General features: G+C 37.6%; 1 long non-coding RNA gene across 2 annotated transcripts in view; it reads right to left on the bottom strand.

Moving 5' to 3' along the window:
* Positions 1-17,596, bottom strand: part of LOC139083668 (uncharacterized) — a 52,559-nt gene extending 34,963 nt beyond the window's left edge. For both annotated transcript variants that reach the window (XR_011540576.1, XR_011540577.1), the window contains exon 1: positions 17,419-17,596. This is a non-coding gene — a long non-coding RNA (uncharacterized lncRNA). The remainder of the gene's footprint in view (positions 1-17,418) is intronic.
* Between the last annotated feature and the right edge of the window lie 251 nt (positions 17,597-17,847).

The raw sequence follows: 17,847 nt of genomic DNA, 5'->3' as shown, positions 1-17,847 counted from the left end.
TTTTGCTGAGGAAGACTGGCCCTGAGCTAACATCTGTGCCCCTCTTCCTCTACTTTGTATGTGGGATGCCTGCCACAGCATGGCTTGACAAGCGGTGTGTAGGTCCGTGCCCAGGATCCAAACCAGTGAACTCCAGGCCGCCAAAGTGGAATGTGCAAACTTAACCACTGTGCCACTGGGCTGGCCCCTTCACACTAGATTTTAAGTTCTGTAAAAGCAGAAACAAAATCTATGTTGCTTACCAAAGTAGTGTCAATAATGGTGCATAGTAAGTACCTAGTAAATATTTTTGAATGAATACATAAATGAATATGACAATTATAGAAATATAGTAAATAGTATCTCAAAGTTCCAAAATTTATGTAGAATTAAAAATTATTGTGCAAAATAAAAGAAAAAGTCATACAATGAATTCAGTGTTGATTAATAGTACCAAGTACAAATAATAAAATTAAAATCTTATTCATCTTAGAAGAGTAAGTAAAATTCACAGACTGAAGAATTCTTGGCAGATTTGTATAAGGGGAATGTGTGCTTTTGCAAATTATTTCTTCATACAACCAAAGAGGTAACTAACCATTGCCCACTGGCCTATTTTCAGTATTGAGAATGTCCCCCTCTAATATATGAAGATATAATCAAAAGACAGCATAGAGAGAGAATAAGGACCCAAGTTCCAGAGTCAGCCGGCCTGGGCCATTTACTAGCCATATTTCAATGGGCAAGTTGCTTCCCTCTGTAATCCTCTTTCTTCCTCTGTAAAGTGGAATAACAATAGTGCCTGCCTCATAATGGAAACATTAAGTGACTGAACACATGTAACTCACCAAGAATGACTAGTGCATAGGAAACCTGCAATCAACATTAGCTGTTGTTGTTAAATGATTGTTGTACTGCATTACTTCCTATATACTTCATGTGCTTTACTTAGACTGCAAGATAGATCAAACACTAGGCACCATCACCCCCATTACAGCAAACTCCTAACTCTTTCCCCTCCTCCTCCACAGTAGAATTATTTGCTCACATGGCTCCAAGACATTTTCAATTTCCAGCTTCCAAGTTGCCATGGACCAAATTCTCTTCATTCTGCATGAATTGAAGTGATATGAGGCATTTCCAACAAAGCCCTTTAACAGAGCAGGGTTCCTGTCCCATTGTCCCTATCTCAGTGCTCTCTTTCATCTCTTTGCACTAGCTGTAATGGTGATGGCCATAGCAGCCTTGGAAGTCCCAAGTTAAGCCAATGAATACGTTTTCTATTTCTGTAATGATTCCCACAACTTAGTGGCTTAAAGCAACGCAAATTCAGCATCTTACAGTTCTTGAGGTCAGAAGTCTAAAATCTGTCTCAGTGAGCTAAAGTCAAGGTGTCCAAAGGGCTGGTTCCTTCTGGATGGTCTAGGAAAATCTCCTTTCCTTGCCTTTTCCAGGTCCTAGAGGCAAGCTTCTTTCCCTGGTTTGTGGTTCCATGCTGAATTTTTAAAGCCAGAAGTGTGTCATCTTCGAATGTCTCTCTCAATCTTTGACCTCTGCTTCCAATTTTCATGTTCTTCTCTGACTCTGTTCCTGTTGCCACTTTGTCTTTTCTGACTCTGACCTTCCTATTTCCCTCTTATAAAGACCTTGAAACTTATATTAGGCTTCCTGGATAAATCAGGGTAATCCTAGCTCAAGATCCTTAGCTTAATCACATCTGCAGTTTCTTTTGCCATATAAGGTAACGTATTCACTGGTTTCAGGGATTGGAGTGTGGACATCTTGGGTGTGAGGACTGGCATTATGTGGCCTATCACAGCAACCATCAGCCTAAGTCCCAGAGTGCCCTGATGGAGCAGAGCCACCCACCAATCCAAAAACCCTTCATCTTGTATTGTTACTTAAAGGCAAATTTCTTTGTTCTATATGCTATGGAATGTGGTCATGGTGGTTACCATTTATGTTGACTGACCACCATTAATCTAGCCTACCCTAATACATCTTTTGCAGTTCTGTATACTGTGGCACAGAAGATTTAGAATTCTTAATGTGATTAACCACAACAATTCGTAATATGTTATTTCTTTATGCGTAAGCCATTATTCTATAATAATGCAGCAGTTACTCTGTGGTAATTTGTAACTTACTGTTACTGTTTATTTTCTAAGTAATTTTTTTTTGTAATGATGACTTCTTTTAAAGAAAGTAACCTTAGAAGTTAAATGTAAAGTGAGGCTGTGATCCTGTGTAAATATCAGAATTGATGCTCTTGACCCTTGGATTCCAGATGGGTCATTAAAAAAATTCCTGCCAATTATTCTCTAATTTCATACTGTGCACTCCATCTGTTAACCCACTTGCTTTGGTTTGGGGCTACTTGTCTGGCTTATTCTCCACTACTCCACAGAGACCAAACTCAACTGACATATACACATATTATGTATAAAGGTATGTATTTAGACTGTATATTAGAAGAATTCAAGGACAGAATGTAAGCAAGGAAAATAAGACATTATTAAAATCTAGCTTTCTAGGTCTAGAAAACATAAAAAACCAACCAGGCTAACCAATCAGTCCTAAATTTTGAGGGTAGACGCGGACTCATTTAATCATTTTACATTTAGGGTAGAATTCAGATCCAGAGCATTTATGAATTTCAGCTTGAAACCTACTGAGTTTGTAATAAAAACTCTCTATAAGCATGTAATCAAAAGACTCTAGAAATAGTATCTGGATTTACTAAGCCAATCCCTAATTGGCAATCAGATTTGGGCTTAAAACAACCTAATTTGGTGGGTTTGCTCAGGATTTCATTCAAAATTATAAGCTATGTGACAAAAATCATTGTTTCAAAGGCTTAAAGTAAATTTCCAAAAATATGTATGCTCTAATTTACTGCCAAGGACAAATATTAAGAAGATAAAATGAAGGAAATATGCTTCCATGTTAGACAGTGATGTCTTGAATTTCTTGCATCCTGCACATCCCTGGCAGGTAGGAAGTCCTGCATTAGTGTATGCTGAACTAATGATCTCAACCAGAAACTATGCAGCCAAATCTATGACAGTGAATAAATCGTAGGGTTGTAGACTAAAGGATGACATATTTATTCACATTCTTTGCTACCTATTTTAGCAACGTCTACAGGGTTCTGGACCCCCTTTATGTTCTGTTATTTCATGTCAGATATGTGGTTGAAATACAGATGGTAAGAATTAGAATAGTTAGAATATAAACATAATTCAAAAGCAGAAGTTTCATATTCTTATGTCACCATTCTAGAGTATGTTTTCTTTTAAAGGACTACCGAAAGACAGTGCCACTACAGTAGGACTGTGGTTTTTGCCACTTTTTCTCCCTTCTCCTAAAACATCCCTCCTCCAGTGTCAGTGTTCAGCTCATAAATGCTTGATGAGTCATTTAAAGTGCAAAATCTATTTTACTGAAGAAAGGAAATCATTAGGGATAAGATATGTTCAGAAAGGAAATTTCTTCCTATAAAATATAACCAGACCAGGAGACTGACAGGTATAGTGGGGATACAGGCACTAGATAGGCTTTGTCCACTCCTGAAATCCAGCAGTGACATTTACAGCAGACAGAGGTTAATGAGGGGAGGAGAAGACAATATGGAAGACACAATGTTTGACTGGGAGCTGGTATTTTGGCTCAGGCCCAAGGATTCCCATCTGAACTCCATGAGGCTGCAAGCAGAGGTCTCTCTACACCCTGGAACACATTGCTTTGCTGCCCAAGTGAAAATGTGCCCCAAGAGTTGATGAACTACATGGTTTGGTGCCTAAAGGATGTGTCAGGAGGCAACACCTTTCCGAAAAATTTCAGCGACTTCTTAGAAAATACTAGCTGCGGCAGTAGTAATCAGAGGACCACAAGTGACTTTGTTAGCTGTGGTCAAGAATTGGATGCAGCCCGGAGGAACATGGTGGGTTCTATGATAATAGAAATACTTTTTATGAACCCAAAAGAGATATACCCAAGGACTCCCAGACAGAATAGTAAGAATTTGAGAAGGACTTTCCATCAAAGAAAGGCAGATTGAGGTGAAAATTGGTGACACATTGGTTACTATTAAACGTAAGTTTGGGGATCAGGGATTCAGGAGGACAAGCTAGAAAAGCAGAGAGCAAGTGGTCTTTGCTAAGAACTTTTCAGATTGTGGCTTGAGGAAGAAAATAGGCAAACTTAGAAATTAATTGATGGTAATATTCTATTAAGAAAAGATGAGGAAAACTCAGAATGCAAAAACATATCTGATTCAAATATTATTAGACAACTTCAAACTGAAAAAAATATAGAAAATAAGATACAAGGAAACAATTAAAATTTTCTTAACCCCCAGATAAGTTTCAATCAAGGTAATGGGGTTATAGCTGGGAAACCCCGTCTGTGATTCTACCATATAATGCAGGAAATAAAGGATTTGAGCACACAAAACGTTTTATTTTCTTTCAGTTATTTCAAGGACTGCCTTCTCTGCCAGAAATTTTGTATTTTGAGCACATTCCCATATTCCATCCCATTGAACTAACTGGACTGTAATGAACCTTTCCTATCTGGATAGTCTAGGATTCAGGGGTACCTGGCAGTGATAGCTTGTATGGTAATAAATAGAATGAGCCTTCAGGTACTGTTACAATATATAGTGAGAAATTCTGCCATGATATTCATTTAGTCTCATAAAATGTGGGACCCAGGAGTCTTGATCTAAAATTCTCCAAATTTCCTTGAGACCTCAGATGGATTTTAAAATGTTATCACTGATTCACTCCATGCTGGACACACACTGTGTCGTTAACACCCATTCCCGCACATAGATGTCATATTCCCCATACCACTTTTTCTATTTTAAAAAAGTTATTAAAATAAGACAAAGTTTGGGCCGGCCCGGTGGCGCAGCGGTTAAGTTCGCACGTTCCGCTTCTCGGCAGCCAGGGGTTCGCTGGTTCGGATCCCGGGTGCGGACATGGTACTGCTTGGCAGTCATGCTGTGGTAGGCGTCCCACGTATAAACTAGAGGAAGATGGGCACGGATGTTAGCTCAGAGCCCGGCTTCCTCGGCAAAAAGAGGAGGACTGGCAGTAGTTAGCTGAGGGCTAATCTTCCTCAAAAAGAAAAAAAAGACAAAGTTTATTTTTAGAGCAGTCTTAGGTTCACAGCAAAATTGAGAGAAAGGTACAGAGAATTCCCATATACCCCACGTTCCCAGACAAGCACAGCCTCCCCTACTATCAACATCTAGTTCCAGAGTAGACGGATTTGATATAACCCATGAACCTACACTGACACGTTATAATCACCAAAAATCTACAGTTTACGTTAAGATTCTCTGTTGGTGTTGTATACTGTATGAGTTTTGACAAATGTACAATGACATAATCCACCATTGTAGTATCATACAGAGTAGTTTCACTGCCCTAAAAATCCTCTGTGCTCTGCCCGTTTATCCCTCCCTCCCTAACAACCCCTGTCAACCACCAATCTTTTTACTGTCTCCATATTTTTGCCTTTTCCAGAAAGTCATATATGTGGAATCATATGGGATGCAGCTTTTTCAGATTGGATTCTTTCACTTAGTAATATGTGTTTAAGTTTCCTGCAAGTCTTTTCCTGGCTTAATAGCTAATTTCTTTCTAGTGCTAAATAATATTCCGTTGTCTGGATGTTTATTTATCCATTCACCTACAGAAGGACATCTTGGTTGCTTTTAAGTTTTGGCAACTATGAAAAACTGCTATAAACATCCATGTATAGGTTTTTGTGTGAACTTAAGTTTTCAACTCCTTTGGGCAAATATCAAGATGCACAATTTCTAGATCAAATGGTAAGAGTATGTTTAGTTTTGTAAGAAACTGCCAAAATGTCTTCCAAAGCGGCCATTTTGCAGTCCCACCAGCAATGAGTGAGAGTTCCTGTTGCCTCACCTCATCGTTGGCATTTTGGATTTTAGATGTTATAATACGTGTATGGTGCTATCACATTGTTTTAGTTTGCAACTCCCTAATGGCATATGGTTTTGAGCACTTTTTCATATGTTTATTTGTCATCTGCATATTTTCCTTGCTGAGGCATTTGTCCAAATCTTTTGCCCATTTTTTGAATGAGTTGTTTCCCTTTTGCTGAATTTCAAGCGTTCTTTGTATATTTCACATAGCCTTTTATCCAACAATGTGTTTTACAAATATTCCCTCCCAGTCTGTACTTGTCTTCTCATTCTCTTGACTCGTTCCACTGTTTGATAATCAAGTTTGTTTTGGAAATAGAGTGAACAAAAATAAAAATAATAAAAACAAAAAGTTTCTTCTAATGGATCATATTTCTCATCTCACTCACAGAGACAGTGACTTCCCACATTTTCTCAAATATCCTGTGCCTGACATCAAATTTTAGGTTATTCTCCGTCATTCCTCTCAGGAAAGTTTAGTTTTTTCAAAATCTTCTTTTCACCAAGAAGGGTGTGGTTCAGAAGGGAATTGCAAACACCGTGTGTCTGCTGTTGAAGTTAAATTAGGCTATGCAGCACCAGTGCAGCAGAAAGAACATAGATTGGGGCTCATTCTCGACTCTGCACTTAACTAGCAGCAGGATTCTTGAGCAAATCACTTAACACTTTTACACCCCTATTTCCTTATTCAAATAGGAATTCAAATAACTGCTATGCCCACTTCAAATTGCAAGGCACAAATATGCGTCTATCCCAGAAGCTGTAAAGTGCCGTAAAATTTTAATTATGATTATTGCAAATACATAATAATATGTCCTTAAAAACATTCTCTAGGTCAGCTGCCTTTGCATTATAACCCCTCTCCCCGGTATGTAGGGTTTCTTCTGTCATGTTTGTTGGCCTGTGACTGGCAAGCAATTATAGTGAATAATTCCATTTTAGGAGTAGATAATAAAACGTGATATCATAACTACCCACAAAGCCTCAAAAGTATTTATGTTTCCTCTAATAACCTGGTGAGATGCTGTTAATCTTGACAAAAGCTGCCTGGCAGGTGCTGGGGAGCTGAATATTTTCTGTTTGCTGATTCTTCCACAGGGAGGAATCCAAGCTATTAAAATGCAATGGCCCCGCTCTATTTTTAATTACATTTAGTTTATTAGAGGAACAATCAGATGCATAACAAATACTGGAAACAAACTTTCCCCGTTACCTCAGTGTAGGCCTAGAACATTTCATCATTTACAAAATGGGTCATGGGGAGCCATTCCTTCAGTTCTCTTCACCAAGAGAAGTGAACACAATTTAAAAGAGTGAGAGAATTGTATCACTTCCAGAGGGATCAATTCTTCATTGATGACTTCCCCTTTGATTCAGTTAACCTTTTGTTCTAAAGCTCATCATCATAAAGTTTATGTAAATAAGTAGATTCCTCGTAGGCATCATGATGGAAACTCCAAACCTCTCTCTTCTACATCAAGTACAGAGTCTCCATAAAATAAACCATAAACGTGGAATGTATAATTCTTCCATTAGAAGATTTCTGCAGGTTGCAAGGTATCGAGAAACATAATTCTCACAGTTCTGAAGAAAACAGGCTGTGTTCCTTGGTTGACCAAATCAATCCAGTTGCTTTCAATACACAACATTATGAAAGGTGTAATTTCATGCACTATTATGTACATATAGAATTTAAGAATGCCTTCCATTTTATGTGCAAAGAAAGGTATATACCATATAAGAAGAATATATTTTATCATAAAGTTGTTTTCCAATCCTATTTGTGAACTGAGTCTGTATTTTGAGCAAATGGCCATTATCATTAATCACCTAGAGTAGCTGGAACATGACAGGGTGTGAAATGTAGATGGTCTTTTTTTCACCCTTTCTATTTTGAGAGTGGGATTGTGTTATAGTTTCCAAACACTGTATAGGACTATTGCAACACTGAGAGCACAGATGCAAACAAGGAAAATGATTAAGGAAAGTATTAGAGAATGGTCCAACTAAGAGTGCTTGAATTGAAAGTGTCAAACATATCAGGGTTATGAGTTTATTTTTATTTTGTTAACATCAAATGTTACTCTGGTAATTATTTTGGCTCCTCCTTAATCTCTAGGAATTCCTGTTCAAAAAATAGTCAGTGACCACCCTACCCCAATAAGTAGAGTTACACTAGAGAAAGGAAAAAAAAAATCATTACTTGTGAAGGGTTTAATTCTATTTCCCAACTTTAGAAGACCTGAAAAAAAAGTTATTGAATACATTCAGATTTTTGGTTTGCTTAAATCTGATTTCTTCTAGAATTTGTAAAAATGTTCTGTTGTTTACTTTATCTTCTTTCAATCTTTAAGAATAGAATGACAACAAATGTTAAGAAATTGAGATAAGTAGAGAGAAATATGTTTAAAAAAACCACATTTACCTTATATTTTAACTAGTCAAAATCAATTAATTATTCTTAATTCCTCAAGGATAAATTAATGCATTCCTTGAATATATATACAGTATCTACTATGTACAAGTCATTATGTTAGCCACTGGATATAGAGTAGGGAAGAATAATAGAGCCCCACTCCTTGTGGAGTTTATAGACTCAGGGAAAAGAAACACAACAGAAATTAGTCAGATTTTGATGAGGGGTACAAAGAAGGAACTATTGAAATTGTAACACTTTGAGTGGGATTGGTAGGTGAAGAGTTAAGGAAAGATTCACCAAAAAAATTATAATTGAGACCTGAAGAATAAGTAGAGATTGCCCATGTGAAGAGAGATGGTGGGAAATGGGTTCCAGAAAGGCAGATTAGCCTGTGTAAAAGCCTTGAGGGGATAAAGCATATGGCGTCTTGAGGAACGGAAAGAAGGCAATGTATCTACAGCTTTGGGGTGGGTGGGAGTAGATGAGGCTGGAGAAGTAGGCAATGGCAGATCACACAAGGCTCTATGAGTCATGTGAAGTGTTTGGGACTTTATAAGAACAATGGAAAACCATTAAGGGGCTTTAAGCATAGGATTCGCTAAATTAGAATTTTATAAAGATTAATCTGGCTTCATTACAAGCTATAGAGAGAAGCCAGTGTTGTTATATAGATTCCTGTTAAGAAGAAGAGCAAAATTCCCCCACTGTACAAAGATCATGCTAGATCATGATAGATCGTGATCATGAAAGATCATGATAATTTCATGAAGATATATAAGCTTCCATATTATAATCTTATAGTCTTCTGTTACCTATATAAAGCAACAGTGGCTTTCACGAGATGTTTAGTGAAAACAGATAAGTGCACAGATTGGAAATGCAGTCACACACCACATAACAATGTTTCAGTCAACAACGGACAATGTATATGACACTGGTCCCATGAGAGTACATAGAGCCCGGGTGCATAGTTGCCTAGATCATCTAGGTTTGTGTAAGCACACTCTATGATGTTTGCACAACAATGAGATCACCTAATCACACATTTCTCAGATTGTGTCCTCATCATTAAGCGATACATGACTGTTTATTAATGAAAGTGAAAAATAAGACAGTGTTTATTTGAAGAGGCTTGAAAAAGTGGAAAAGTCAAGACTAGTCCAGATTTCACACCAAGGGTCTATGAGCCATTAGATCCCCCTGGAACAAGAGGTCGTTTGGGGGAATTAGTGGATTAGTCTGCCTACTTCTTCTTCTATGTGAATTTCAGGGGTGGTGTTTCTAATTCTACCAAGAAACCTGTTGGTAATTGCAATTATATTACATTTATATATTTGAAGGAAATTGGCACTTTGATGTTCCTGATATTTCCCAACCCACGCATAGGTTGAAGTTTCTCCAATTATGTCTTTCTCTTATGTCCTCCATCATTATTTTATAATCTTATCCCCAGATGTTTGAATATTTTTGGTCAGCCTTATTCCTGGGAATCATCACTTTTATTGCTATTGTGCACTCAAGTTATATACCCTATATTTTCTAATCATTTTTGTCTCTGGCATATAGGATTTTCGTACATTGAGTTTGTATCCTGAAACCTAAATCCTAAAACCTTATTAGAGAGCATCAACTCTAATAAATTCTGAGAGTGAAGATTATTTTGAATGTTCTATGAAAATAGTCATATTATCTGTCAATGAGAACAGTTATATCTTTTCTTTTTCGACTCTTGTTCTCCTCACACATGTATTTTATATTTTGAATATAATATAATTTCTGCATTTAATACTTCACTTTTATATGCTTATTTAATTGTGATTACTGATACATTGGGCTTATTTATACCATTTCACTTTGTGTTTTCTTTTTATTTTTGCTTCTTTTGGTATTGCTTCTTTTGGGTTGATTTTTTTCAATATCATTTTTTTCTCCCTCTGTAGTAGGTAGACTTAGAGATGACCCCAGTGCCTACCTGCTGTGTGCACGTCTTTAGGTAATCACCTCCCCTAGTTCTTTTCTAATGAATAGAACACAGAAGAAGTAATGTATGTCACTTCCAAGAATAGGTTATATAAAAAGACTGTGTCTTCTCTCTTGGGAGTGCTCTCTCATTCCTTTTTGGAACACTCACTTTGGAGAAGCCTACTGCCATGCCGTGAGGCAGCCCTGTGGAGAGCCCAGGTGAGTAAGCTTGAAAGCAGATCTTCTGAGGCCTTCTAATAGCCATGTGAGTGAGCTTAGAAACAGATAAGATTCGGCAAAGATGTAGACAGACAAAGGAGCAGAGACTATGGGGCGTGGAAATAGTTGAAATTATGGTGGTCTTTGGATTTGGACTGGATAGGGAGGAAAATAATGACAGAATGTTTTGGATAGATAGAGAACAGGAATCTAAAAGTCTCTTTGAAGAAAATGGGAGGTATCAAGTGAACAAAAATAATAAAGGCAATCCACATATGAGAGAAGTTTTAAAGATGGGAAAGCAGATAAGATATAGAGATACAACATGAAGAAGTTTAAAAAGAACTGTAACACCAAGAGGAAGGATCTTGCTGCAGAAACAGAGAAAACTTATGCGATGTGAAATGCAGTAGTGGGCATCATGGATCAAAAAGTTGACCTAGTCGGGCCGGCCGTGTGGTTGAGTGGTTAATTTCACTGCTCCGCTTCAGCGGCCCAGGGTTTCACCGGTTTGGATCCTGGGTTCGGACATGGCACCGCTCATCAGGCCATGCTGAAGCGGCGTCTCACATAGCATAACCAGAGGCACTCACAACTAGAATATACAACTATGTACTGGGGGGCTTTGGGGGAAGAAGGAAACAAAAAAAGAAGATTGGCAACAGATGTTAGCTCAGGTGCCAATCTTCAAAAAAAAAGTTGACGTAGCCAAAGTTATTAAGCTCTTTAAAGTAAAGGTTTTATGCAATTGCAGAAGACCTATTGGGATGAGTTTCGAATTTTGTGATAACGGAAAAAGCAACAAAATGCTTTTTTTATTTTTTACTTATTTTTTAAATTCAAATCACTTCCACAAGATATTAAAGTAGTTTAAAGAATTTTAAGACTAATATTATATTTATTCTTAAAGAAAATAATTGTATCCTTAATTTGTTTTTTAAAGAAGAGTTTGCAGAGAATTAGGAAATATAAAAGGTATATGTGTGTGTATGTTTGTGCACACAAATTTTGGGGAAGAAAAAAATCTGTGTTCTTTTTTAAAGGAATCATAATAAACCAAATAATTATTTTTTAAAAAACATACTGTGCAATGTAATGAGTTGTTTCATTGCTGCTAAAGTCAGCTTATCAAAGAATGGTGGTGACAGAGAAAAACGGTAAATTTCTAAATTAGAATCTTGCATAAACCATTTTAAAACAATTATTTTAATTAAAACTTCCACTTCTCATTTACATCATGTTTTCATAAACAATTGCAATGTTTTGCTTTAGTGGGATTCTTTTTTTAATTTAGCCCATCCACTGTTTCCCTGATAGGTTGGAATTCAATCAATGGTTGTTGTTGTTTCTATAACAGCAGAAGTTCTCATAGCATAGCTCCTTTCCTACACTGAAAACAATTATTATTCTTCAAAATAGAAAGCATTCTAGTTCACAAATTTCATCTTTCATTTTAATCAATCATATCTTGAGTGTGTGGTTGTGTGTGTGTGTTTGACATTTTGCATTATTTCCATTGCCCAAGAAGATCACATTGTACAATCTAAACAAAACAGACTAACACCTGTCACATTCACGTAATGCTCTTTAGCTTAGTAGCAGAATAAACAATACGATATCATTAAAATCGCCTGATAACTCCCTCATAGCAAAGGCAGTTGTGTTGACTCTGAAAAACGTGAAATGGAATATTCTTGACAAAAAAGCTAACATTCTCCATGTCTTGGGCAAGTCAAATGACCTCCTCTATTCACAAGATATTGGTAATTTCTTAATACAGCATAAAATCATAGCAGTAGTAATAGTTTTGCCATTTTTGCAATTTCCATTTTTCATTGGATATGTGTAACATGGTAGATTATGTGATATGCAATGCTTTTTTATCCCAAAATATTTCTTTCCCTGTTACTCATTCACTTTGTAATCTACAAGTAGTAGACACTCAAGAGATGTGTATTGGATACATTGTTGAATAGGAGAGTTGATTAGTCACTGATGCTCAGTTGTTATTCCTCTCAGATCTACAATTATCACACAAAGGCTATACTCTCACGTATGTGTGGTATCTCAAAAATGCATTAAAACTCTCAAATTCCAGTTCAACACTGGCACAACTGCATAGGCTATGTGTGTCTAACACTAAGAAAATGTGTCAGGTTTCTGTTATGAGTGAAACTGCATTGTAATTGTTACACAGGGAAAACTGTCCTCTCATACCACCAACGACTGTGTCCAGCCCATAATTCAGCATAATGGTGAGAGCTCTTCACTGCCTGCCTCCATCAGGATTCTAGGTAGGCAGAGCATATTTCAAATTGTTATCTATAATCACTTAGCCAAAGACAAGTATAGAAAATGTGTTAATTTACGATAAACTTGACCTAGATTATTTGTGTTTAAATATGTAAAATGAAGATACATATTTACATAGCGTTTTGTAACATATAAAAATTCTCACTTAACCATTTCAGAGATAATGTAGTTTTAAGGCCTTTACATGTTTAAATGAAAATGTAAAAATTTACATTACTAAGTTAAAATGTAAAAATTTTGGAATATAGAAGGAACTTACACCTACTTCGTGTTTGCCATGTGTGTGGCATTCAGTACCTATGATATCTATCTATCTGTCTATCTATCTGTCTATCCTCCTATCATCTATCATCATCGTTATCTGTCATCTATCATGATCATGTGTCTTTCTATCTATTTATCATATGTTTCTCTATCATCTATCTGTCTATCTATCATCATCATCTATCATCTATCTATCTATCTATCATCTGTCTTTCTACCGAGACAGACAGACAGATAGAGAGACAGAGAGACAATACCCTTAAGTGTGTTTTCCAGAGGTCAAAACAGTTTTCCTCTGATCACTCTGGCTAATCTAATGAAGGAGCAAACATTCAGAGATGAAATGGAAATCATATCTGTTCATTTACAAACAATTCACTGACTGATGACAGGTAGAGAGTGACTATAGAATTATATGCATTTCTGAGTGTTTATTTAGTCAATCAAATGTCCAACCATTCCAGAAAGGGCAGACATAGCAGAACTTTGGGAAAGGAACCCAAAAAACAGGATTTTAATTAAACTTTAGAGAAGCCCTCAATTTGACTACAGACTAAAATGAAATTCAATGACAACAAAGACAGAGAAGATTGAGGAAAGAGAGCAATTGGAAACGGGAAGAAGAGCAAACCTCAGTGAGTCTGATCATGTATAAGTCACAGATGTGAGTAACCATCACACCAGATGTGGTCAGCATGGAACTACATTGTGTGGGAAATGCATTGCCACTGTGGTACAGGGCAGACGGTGCTCTTCCCGTAGAAGGCAGACCTCATTCCATCTGGTGCTAACACCCTCTCAGAGTCAAAAGAAGATGGCTCTTGGAGGCTTAGCCCTTTCCACAACTATCCTCCAGTGGTGCACACAGACCTCTGGCAGAATCTGCTTACAACTCTCTGGACCTGGATTTGGTCACAGCCAACTGTGTGTTAACTCTTTGAAGAGTCTGATGTTTAGACTCAGTTTTCATTATGCTTGAAAAATGAGAATTTTCATTGTGATTTCATTGAATAAGTGTATAAGAATAATTAAATTAAATGTGTTATTAGTAAATACCAGTTGTTTAAAGTAAAGAAGGCTTTCCTAAAAGGAGACCTTAAGCAACAAAATTTAAGATCTTACTGAGTTGCCCTTAGTTCAACTACAGAAAAAGGACAAGAGCCTTGACAAACGTGACTTAATAACAATGAACATAAGATACTAGTCTAATCAGTTCCACAAAAAAGACACAGTATTATGTAGCAGGGCCAGGTAAATAGGAACCTATTCTCCTGAGGTTCAACCATAAGATCCTATGACACAATTTCACTCATACGGACATGTCTTAATAACCAATAAATGAAGCAGGCAAACTTGTACGGATGACCATTCCAATGTTGCTTGTAGTAGGAAAAAAAATAGAAACAGAATAGACTTCTTCTAACTAAAAGAAATGTGATGTTATTGTAGATCCACATTATTGAAGCAGCCACTGAAAGGAGGTGTTCAAAAATTACTAATGACGAGGGAAAATACACATAAGATTAAGCGAAAAGTTTATTATACAAAAGTCAATATAGGGTTTAACAGTAATGTTGTTAAAAGAAGCTTATATAACAAAATTTAATGTATATGTAAAAAAATCTTAATAGTTTTCCAAAATGTGATGTTCTTTTTTTCTAGGAAATCCACTTGAGTGAGCTCTTTAGTTGCATGAATGTAAAACAAGTCCCCAGTCATTACCTTGGAGAAATGTGTGAAGATAGTATTTACCTGACTGTGAATGATAATGTTTAGTCTGAGAATATAATGTAAATTATGTATATTTTTTAGCAGTTTTGTCTCTAAATGCTGTTTTTCTTCTTTGGTAAAAGTGTTCTTTGATGTTTGAAGATTTAGAATATTCAGTAGGGGGCCGGCCCCGTGGCCGAGTGGTTAAGTTCACGCTCTGTGCTTCGGCTGCCCACGGTTTTACCAGTTCAGATCCTGGGCGTGGACGTGGCACCTCTCATCAAGCCATGCTGAGTCAGCATCGCACATAGCAGAACTAGAAACACCTACAGCTAGCATATTCAACTATGTACTGGTGGACTTTGGGGAGAAGAAGAAAGGAAAGAAGAGGAAGATAAGCAACAGATGTTAGCTCAGGACCAATCTTTAAAAAAAAGAAAAGAATATTAAATACCTGGATATTGTTTATTCTCCTGGAGATAAATATGTGCATGTAACGTGTGTGTGTGTGTGTGTGTGTGTGTGTGTGTGTGTGTTCATGTGTGCATACATGCACATATCTTTGCTTAGACAGTTGCTCACAGAAAATACAGATGTAAGATTTTGAAAACCATGGGAAAGACGTGAAGAGACGCAGGAATGACCACTTCATGTAGGAGACAAGACTAACTAAAGGAATCACAGTGGAGTGCTTGGCTCTATAGATACTCAGTTTTATCTGAGACTAGATATCTCAATACACACTGGTGTAGGATGGAGTGTTTTGATTGTCCTGTCTGCCTAGAGAATTGGGACAGAACTATGTCTACAAGAAGAGTTCCTCTTAAAGAGGATATGTCATCTCAGGATATGGCAAACTCTGGTATAAGAAGTTAGAGTTGTGAAGTTACCCGCCAGACAGTGAAAGAAGAATTCCCTTTGCTTTTTGAGAGATTTTCCAGGCTTTGGACAGACATGCATGGGGACAGGCATGGGGACAATCCTCTTAAAAGAAGGAGAACTGCACTTTGACAAACAATGGCAAACAGGAGCTGGGCAGACAGGCATCTGACCAGGGTTTCCTTGGTCTTGAGGCTGTAGGCACCAAGAGCAGCCAAATCTAATAGAACGTTATAAATTATTCCCTATATTTTACTTTCTGGCATGTGAACCTAAGCAGAGGTTTGTTATGTGTCAAGTCATTACACTGCTGGAGGGAATTATGAAAAGGGTCTGCCTGGGATGGAGAGGCAAAGAACAAACATGCTCCCCTGTCCCAGGGCCAGTGATGGGAGAAGAAGAGCCAGATTACGGGATGGGATTTTAGGCAGCTATTCAGGGTTCCGATGTAACAGGGTACCTAAAATGTCATATAAAATGTAATGGCATAGAGAAAATGTAATTAATCAGAACTCTTTCGAGTACACTATAAGTGCCCGAGTGGAATATCCTGACAAGTCACTAGTATTGAGTTTAAAACTCAGAAGAAACACACTTGGGTAACAGTGGAATGCTAAGCTACCTTTAAAGATGATGCTCTGGTTAACTCCAGGCCTTTGTAGTGCAGAAGAGGGTATGCGACTCTGGGGCCAGAGCTGATCACTCGGGACAATAGTGTAATCGCCTTCCCCAGTGGCACTCAGCCTCTTCTCTATACAATGAAAGGTGTGTAGAAGTGATCACCCGGCACCAAATCACTAGCCTTCCCAGAGTGTTCAACCCCACGCCTGCTCCAGGCAGCCACATGCTAGGTCTGACTCTGGGAAGCGTAGTGAGCACCGGGGTTGGCTAGGCCAAGACATAGCCCATCCCCACAAGTCAAAGGCTGCACTCACAGGAGTGTGACGAGAAGAGGAAGAGGCTAGAGCTGAAGACGCATAATGACCATACTCCTGAGCAGAGGACACACCTGCAGAAAAAGGTGTGGGGCCTTTGAAGACTAAAATTAGGGCCTAAACCACTGTAATTCCTGAGCTTTCTTCCCCAATCAACTCCCTGAGGACAGAGATGTTTGGTTTTTATTTCCTGTTAGGCCCCTAGTGACTGAGACAGTGCTTTGTACATACTACATGATGGGTATTATTTATTGAATATTCTAAAAGAGACCTCATTTTACCTCCATGTGCTAGGAAAAACTTAGACCTTTGGGCTCAATATATAAGTGAATATGTACATACTTAACATACTATGTGCATGTGTATTACACATATCTCTGCACAGATGTTACAAGGAAATTTGCCAAAATATCAAAAGTGTTTATCCCCGATTCAAGTTATTACAAGTCATGATTTTCTTCCTTTTTCACGTTTTTCTATATTTGTAAGTTTTCTACCTAATTAGAATTAAAGAAATAAAATTATTTCTACTAAAAGAATTTCTAAATTCTAAAAATTATTTCTACTAAAAGAAATAAAATTAAAAATCCATGGAAATATACCCTAATGATATGAATTAAACAAAAATCCCTAATAGATAGTATTAATGTAACTGAGGGCCCTCCAGGACCAGTTCAACTGATGCCATCTCTTATCAACAGAGTGATTAAGAACTGCCTTTCAGAAAACATGCAAAGTCATGTGGCCAGAGCCTGTGCAGAGGAAGAAATCCTGACCTGAAGTGACGGAAGAACCAAAGATGCTCTTCCCCATGGAACTAAAGGATCAGGTCAGAGGCGGAACTGGAAAGTTGAACTCTTATCGGAAGCAAGAGGTCCCTCATTCAGGAAGACCAGGTGTTAAAATTCTTTCCCCACCTCATCATAAATGTTTAGAATCCTGTCATAAATGTTTAGAACCTACCTCAACATAAATGCTTGAAGTCCACCAATCAAAACCTACCCCACCAGCGTTTCCACGTGCCAACCTGTGTTCCATAACCTCTTAAATTTTGCCCAAATCCTGAATCAGGGAGACAGACCTGCGAGCCCAAGTCCACTGTCCGCCTGTAGATCAGTCTCACAGAATAAAGCTGATCTCTTTCCCCAAAGGCTGATGCTGTAATTAACTGTCTGTTTATGCACACTGGGCAAGAGAACCCCAAT

This window comes from Equus przewalskii, chromosome 5 (genome assembly GCF_037783145.1).
Source record: "Equus przewalskii isolate Varuska chromosome 5, EquPr2, whole genome shotgun sequence".
In the NCBI taxonomy this organism is placed as follows: domain Eukaryota; kingdom Metazoa; phylum Chordata; class Mammalia; order Perissodactyla; family Equidae; genus Equus; species Equus przewalskii.
The sequence above is the reverse complement of the archived record's forward strand: the minus strand, read 5'-3'. Positions and strand labels throughout refer to the sequence as shown.